Source organism: Eptesicus fuscus, chromosome 3, assembly GCF_027574615.1.
Source record: "Eptesicus fuscus isolate TK198812 chromosome 3, DD_ASM_mEF_20220401, whole genome shotgun sequence".
NCBI lineage: Eukaryota > Metazoa > Chordata > Mammalia > Chiroptera > Vespertilionidae > Eptesicus > Eptesicus fuscus.
This window is the reverse complement of record NC_072475.1, coordinates 72379971-72388097: the sequence shown is the minus strand read 5'-3', so window position 1 is coordinate 72388097 and position 8127 is coordinate 72379971. Positions and strand designations below refer to the sequence as shown.

At 38.2% G+C, this 8127-nt stretch overlaps 1 pseudogene; it reads left to right on the top strand.

Moving 5' to 3' along the window:
- The first annotated feature begins 390 nt into the window (after positions 1–390).
- On the top strand, positions 391–4292 carry LOC103301235 (AP-2 complex subunit beta-like; annotated as a pseudogene).
- Positions 4293–8127: the final 3835 nt, after the last annotated feature.

The following is an 8127-nucleotide window of genomic DNA, read 5'->3' as shown; positions in this document are numbered from 1 at the left end:
GGAGTTGTTCCATGGGTATAGAGTTTTAGTTTTGCAAGATGAAAAAGTTCTAGAGATCAGTTATACAATAATGTAAATATAGTCAACTCCACTGAACTGCACACTTAAAAATGATTAAGACAGTAAATTCTACATGCTTTGTTTTTACCACAATTAAAAAAAAACCCACACACACACACTAAAGAGAAGAGTACACGTGTACAAGTGTATCCAAACAGGAGGTTTGACATGACAGCCATAGTCTTTCTCCTCCTGGATGCTGCAATGGACTGCTATTGACTTGTGTTCAGTTAAGTGAATTTATGGATTATATTAGCTTAATTAGAATATGTAAAATATTTTGTCATGATACAGGGAGTATTCAAGGGAAGTTTTGTCCAAAACATAACAATGGTTCTCCTCGTGACTACATGTGAGAATAACTTGGGATGTTTTTGAAAAACACCACCTTCTGTGTCCCACTGCATAGCAATTAAATCAGACTCCTCTAGGGTTGGAACCTAGAAACCAGGTAGCGGGGAAGGGTTGTTTGTTCATTTGTTTCTGTTTTGCTTGTTTTTTAAGGCTCCAAGTGATTCTATTATGTAGCCAGCAGTTAAGAGTCATTGAAAATAGAGGTCCTCTAGTTATCTCATGACAAAGCACTTGAGAGTTCTTGAACTGGGCATGTTACACATTGTTCTTTTGCAACTGACAAGTGTTCCTAATTTATTGAACTCTCTTGTAATGAAAAATTGCTATGAATAGCATGCTGCTCAGCAGATTTTTTAAAAATACATTAATGTTATCTTTCCTTTTGAGGAAAAAGTAACACTTTAATAATGAGTGAAATCATCATTTTTTAAAAAGCAAAAACTTGTATTATATTGAAGGAATTTTGAAAATGTGTGGTTGGAAATGCTCCCATCACTTGGGTTGCTGAAAAAGTGATGTCATCATAGTTGTCCAATCAACAGCTTGAAAACAAAGTTTTCTACCCTATTTAAAATGAGTTTTAGTAAATTTGGGGTCCAGTGTTTGTGGACAGCATTGAAAAATTGGTGTCAAGCCCTATCTGGTTTGGCTCAGTGGATAGAGTGTCGGCCTGTGGACTGAAGGGTCCCAGGTTCAATTCCAGTCAAGGGCACATGCCTGGGCTGTGGCCTCCACCCCCAATAGGGGGCATACAGGAGGCAGCTGATCAATGATTCTCTCTCACCATTGATGTTTCTATCTCTCTATTCCTCTCCTCTCCTCTATGAAATCAATAAAAATATTTTTAAAAGAAAAATTGGTGTCACAATTAAAATTTTTAAGCCATTTATACATTTTTTTAATTTTAATCTGCATATCTTTGTGAGGTTTTTTTCTTCCAGAAAGACAGAATTAAAACAAAATACAGAACCAGAACTTTGAATTGCTAGATAAGAAAATGCTGGGTGCTGAAATCGGTTTGGCTCAGTGGATAGAGCGTCGGCCTGCGGACTCAAGGGTCCCAGGTTCAATTCCAGTCAAGGGCATGTACCTTGGTTGCATCCCCAGTAGGGGGTGTGCAAGAGGCAGCTGATCGATGTTTCTAACTCATCGATGTTTCTAACTATCTCTCTCTTCCTCTCTGTAAAAAATCAATAAAATATATTTTTTTAAAAAAAAGAAAATGCTGGGAAAAAAATGTTTTCTAAAACAATAAACCATATTTAATAATAAAGCTCTTATTAAACATATCAATATACTATCTAAAATAAAATACATTATATTTAAATATTAATGTATTTCCTAAGTCTATTTTTGAATGTTCTTTATAACATGTAATACATTCATTTATTTATGAATATACATTGAACTGCACTAAAAATATTGATACTGGGAAGTGTATAGTCAAAAAACAGTTCGAGGAGCCTTGACGTGCAGGAAACCATTACAGCACTCACATGTTCTCTGGCTGTTTCTGCCACCCCCGCTCTTGCTTCAGGTGCACATTAAAGATCCAAAACCATGACGGCCTCCAAGTACTTCACAACCAATAAAAAAGGAGAAATCTTTGTATTAAAAGTTGAACTCAACAATGAAAAGAAAGAAAAGAGGAAGGAGGCTGTGAAGAAAGTGACTGCTCTTATGACTGCAGGGAAGAATGTTAGCTTTCTTCTCCAGATGTAGCACATCTCCGCTTGATGAACTATGCCCCGTCAGCCAGACAAGGCCATCATGGCTGTCAACAGCTGTTGTGAAGGACTGTGAAGATCCCAATCCTCTAGTCCTGGCCCTGGCAGTCAGAACCTTGGGGCGCGACCGCGTGGACAAGATTACAGAATATCTCTGTGAGCCAATCGGCAGTGCTTGAAAGACACAGATCCCCATGTTCAAAAAACAGCAGCAGTCTGTGTGGCAAAACTCCAAGCTACCAATGCCCAAATCGTGGACCACCAGGGATTTCTGGATTCTCTGCAGGATCTCAGAGCAGATTCAAATCCAATAGTGATGGCTAGTGCTGTAGCTGTGTTACCTGAAATCAGTGAGTCTTACCCAAACAGCAACTTACTAGAACTGAACCCATACAACAGTGGTTCTCAACCTTTCTAATGCCACAACCCTTTAATACAGTTCCTCATGGTCTTAGGCGACCCTGCTAGCAGTTCTCAACCTGTGGGTCACAACTGTAGAGCCGAAGACCATCGGAAAACACAGATATTTACATTACGATTCATTAACAGTAGCAAAATTACAGTTATGAAGTAGCAACGAAAATAATTTTGTGGTTGGGGGTCACCACAACATGAGGAACTGTATTAAAGGGTCGCGGCATTAGAAAGGTTGAGAACGACTGCCATAGAACATTAATAAGCTGCTGATAGCCCTGAATGAGTGCACTGAATGGGGACAGATTTTCTTCCTGCGCTGCCTGTCTGATTACAACCCTAAAGATGACAGAGAGGCTCAGAGCATCCGTGAGTGGGTAACTGCCGGCTATCTCAACCAACTCAGCAGTGGTGCTGTCAGCAGTAAAAGTCCTAATGAAATTTCTAGAGTTGCTACTCAACAACTCTGCTTATTGCCATCAGAAACACAGGAGCTGGTACAGCAGGTCTTGAGCTTGGCAACACGGGTTTCTGGTCATTTTGAGCTTCGAGATATTTATTGGTGGATTCTCTCCACGAACCCTATCAGAGCCAAAAAAGTAGTCATAGCTGATCTCTGAGGAGACAAATGTTGAGCCAACTCTGCTGGGAGAGCGAATCTGCCACTGTGGTTCTTTGGCCACTGTGTACCACAAGCCTCCCAATGCTTTTGTGAAAGGAAGTCATGGAATCCATCGCCAACACTTGCCAATACATCATGGGAGCATGATGCAGGTGACAGCCCTGTTGGCACCACCACTGCCACCAACCTGGAACAGCCTCAGGTTATCCTCTCTCAAGGTGACCTTCTGGGTGACCTTTTAAACCTTGACCTTGGTCCCCCAGTCAATGTGCCAAAGTATCCTCTATGCAGGAAGGAGCCGTGGATCTCTTGAGAGGAGAACTAGAGAGTCTGGTGGCATAATCCTTCATTCATCTTCAGTGCCTAAACCTTTGCTGCTTCGCCTACTGCTGCGGTGGTCAGCAGTGGTCTGAATAATCTATTTGAACTCAACAGGCATAGGCATAGCACCTGCTGGGTATATGGCTCCTGAGGCTGTCTGGCTGCCTACAGTAAAGGATAAAGGCTTGGAGATTTCCGGAACATTTACTCATCGCCGAAGGCACATCTATATGGAAATGAACTTCACCAACAAAGCTCTGCAGCACATGACAGACTTCACAATCCAGTTGAACAAGAATAGCTTTGGTGTTGTCCCCAGCACTCCTCTGGCCATCCATCCCCACTGGTGCCAGACCAGAGCCTCTCAACACCTGGGCCCAGTCATGAAGATGGAACCTCTGAATAACCTGCAGGTGGCTGGGAAAGACAATATTAATGTCTTCTACTTCAGCCATCTCACCCCACTCAATGTTCATTTTGTAGAAGATGGCAAAATGGAGAGCCAAGTCTTCCTTGCAGCATGGAAGGATATTCCCAATGAAAACGAACTTCAGCTTCAGATTAAAGAATGTCATTTAAAAGCTGATGTTATTTCCAGCAAGTTACAAAACAACATTTATACTATTGCCAAGGGGAATATGGAAGGGCATGCTGTACTAACGGCATTTGGATCTTGGCCGAGCTATGTAACCAGCCAGGAAATTCCAATTAGGTATAATTTATCCCCAAAATGTAGAGCTCCTGAAGTCTCTCATTACATCTATCAGGTCTAAGACAGCATTTTGAAAAACTAATAGACTTGTCTGGTGCCTTTGGGCCACTTTGTGATTGCTCCAAGCCAAAAACTCTTAACTGGAAGAAATTGTATCGCCATGTAGAATCTGAACCCAAATACACTGAGGCCACCCACCAAGGTAGTGACTACTCTAACCTGTGCTAATATTAGGGCACAACCTACTGGGCAGTTTTAGCTTCCTGTGAACATTTGTAACCACTGCTTCACTCACTTCCCACCTCTTGCCACCTGCTGCTGCTGTCTGTTCTTACTTGTGGGCTTGTCCATACTGGGCAAATGAGTGTAGTTTAATATTTTGTAATTGAGAGCTTATTTCAAAAGCAGAAAAAACCCTAGCTTGTTTACTCAGTGGATAGTGTCAGCCTGAGGACTGAAAGGTCCCAGGTTCGATTCTGGTCAAGGGCACATGCCCAGGTTGCGGGCTCGATTCTCAGCAACTGATCAATGATTCTCTCTCATCATAGATGTTTCTATCTCTCCCTCTCCCTTCCTCTCTGAAATCAATAAAAATAAAATATTTTTTTAAAAGCAAAATAAAAATCAAAGCAAGAAAAAGTGTCACTAAAATAAAAGGTTAGAGAACATAGCACTAACCTATACTTCCTTCTCTCCAAAAGTTTACTATTCTTAAACAAGTATAATACTGTCATAACATTGGCTATTTATTTTTAACAAATTAGGTTAAATATTATTTATATTGCTTAAGTCTCTACGTGTGTTGGAAGCAGGATTATATGTTATATAATTTAATTATAATTAATTATTATATATCATATATTAATTTATTTATAACTATATATTAAATTACATATTATGTATTTTATTATATAATAAATTTAAAGCTAGTGCTTGAGAAAAATATGAGTTGGGTATCAATAAAGCAAATTGATTTAAACAGCATTGCTAGTAAGATAACAACAAGAACAATAGCAAAAAATTTGAAATTTAAAAGTCTAAGCATGTAACCAATAACATTTGAAATGTATTTTGTTATTTTAATCATAGGTAAAAGTAAAAAAAATAGCACTAACCTATACTTCCTTCTCTCCTATTCCTGGAGTTCCCAAACAGCTTCTCCAGATCACCTCTGCTGTGCAAAACATTACTAAATTTTCTTTGTCCTTGTGGTATACAAGATGGGGCAAACTAGGTTTACAGTTGTTTGTATGGAAAATAATATAATCTACATATAAAAGCCTAATATGCAAATTGTCCCCATGGAAGTTCGACAGGGAGACCCATCACTCGCTGTGACATGCACTGACCACCAGGGGGCAGTGCGGAATGAAGGAAGTCCCCGGCCAACAGCCAGAAGGCCCCGATGGGCCCTGATAGCTGGCCAGACCTAGGGACCCTACCCATGCATGAATTTTGTGCACTGGGCCTCTAGTTAATAAATAAGAATATAAGGGGGGGGGGGAGAATAAACTATGTTTCATGTACTCACAACTGTAAATCTACTTTTGCCCCACTCTGTATAAGTAGTTTTAAAAACAAGATATAAAATACATCGTCTATATCATTTTGTAGCATAACTGTTTTTAATGAGAATTCTTTTTTTAGTTATTAAAGAAAATGCAATCTATCTACAGTACATCTCAGAGGAAAAGAACTATGGTTGGTGACACTTGAAAAACCAAATGTGGCTATTTAAAATATACATCGCTATTTCACTCATCCCCAAGTACACTGCCTAAATTTCAATCTTTCAGCTGGTTGAAACACTAGTATCAAACTAGCCTTATAATACCAATAGCATTGCTTACACATGTCTTATAATTGACCTTGGGGAAACTCAACTGAATGTGTCTTTGTCCACTGTATCTGCAAGATTATGCAAGTAAAAATTAAAGACAATAAATTTTCCCCCTCCACATGGTAAAACCTTTGTTTAAAAAACACTTTTGAATATGCTTTATTAACATTAGGTTCAAAAGAGAAAAGACCTGGGACTTTAAAATAAAAAATCTTAAAGTGGTAGGAATCCTGCATATGTAGGTTAAGAAGAATTGGTGAGTTGCAGCAGTGCTCTGAGCACTGAGGTTTGCAGGTAGAGGCCCCGGAGGCCCCTCTTGAAACCAAATCAGATGGGTCTCCAGCCTCCTCCATTTGCTTTTTCATCAGATTCTTACTTGCAGCTTCCAATTCAGAATTCTTTTGAAAAACACATTCTGTTGCCTTATAAAAAAGTATGAACATGACTGGATAAAGCAATTTTATGATATTATCTAATCCTGATATCAGTGGATGATAAATTGTACTGGAAAAGAAAGCCAAAGGAAGGCAAAGACCTATTTCTTAATGAAGTGCCCACACAGGGAACAGACTGAGTAGGAAGATCAAGGAGCAACAAAGACTGGGCCACGCAGTAAAATTCCATTTCTGATTTGTTCTAAGAGATGGGAAGAGTCTGAGAAGGTTGAGAATGTGGAGCACTGACCGCAAAGAGAATAGATTAGAAAAGGAAGGAGAAGCAACTCCTTCCTTTTTCACATAAGTATAAGAGTACATGCTATGTCCATAGTTTTCTGTTTTCCAAAGTGAAGCAATACTGTTTGTTTTTCATCATAGCTTCTTGTCTTACTTTTATATTTTATTAACTAATTTTTTAATTATAAAGAGATATTGTAGTATCATAACCAAAGAGATAGGGGGTATTTTTTAATTAAATACTATAACTATATAGAAATATTAGCAAGTTTATGTTGATAATGTTGTTTTTAAATTCAGTGTAATGTTTTTACCAAAACATTCAAAACTTATTCACAGTTATAAACATGTAAAGAAATGATAAAACTAGTAAAATTAGTATATTTACTTAGTACACAGTAATTTGAAACATTTAAAAGAGCCTGATTTCCAGTGGGGGCTTGCCTGGGGTGGGAATGGCTGGGGGAGGGGGGTCAATTGGGGGAAAAGGAGACATATGTAAAACTGTAGACAATAAAAAAAATAATAATAATAAAAAGAGCCTGATTTATTTGTCAAAAAATTATCAAGATTAGGTTGAAGGGTGCTTGCCTTATTTTCATCACATTAACTTATTAGATGAAGCAAACATGAAGTGTACTGCTCCTTTCTAAGTTTTGGTCAGTTTCCAACATCTTATCCTTTGCACTTTCAATGTCATGAAGTATTTCCCAAAATTCCTTTAGTGTGAAAATTTTTGCCAGCATCACTTCCCCTGGGACATCTTCATTCTTTATATTACAACCAGTGCCTCATATATGGCTACAAGATCACTTTCATTATTTTCTTCCTGCTGTACATATAGGTTTTTGGACATCAGTTGTGTCAACAGTGCCATGGTCAGCTCTTTCTTCTATAAACTCCATTTACATTGATTCAAAATTCACTTCCATTCTTACCATTTTTTGTTGTTTTGCTGAATGTTCATTTTTCTTGGCCAATTCCCTCTTTTGGTTATCCATTTTTAGAAAAATGTTAGGTGGCTTTATCATTGAGAGACAAGGAGACTACACAACTACATGCTTTGCTGACTATGCATAAACTGAGTAACAGATGTAAAGTGATTGATCACCAACAGTCTTGGAAAGCAGTGATGGGATTGGTCACTGATCACAATGTACCTCTCTTATTTAGGAAATTATTTCCAACTGAAGGGCAAAGAGTAAAGTTTGTAGCTTATATAAATAGTCACTATAACATACCACATTAACTAAAACTTAAATCATTTTAGGAGAACAGTATTACATAACTAAATCATGGTAACTGAAATTCCTTCAATGGCCTTTGGCATTTTTTAAAATCTGTATTTTTCTTGCAGAATCTGGTAGTATGAACCATATTCAAGATAAACTAATTTCCTCACT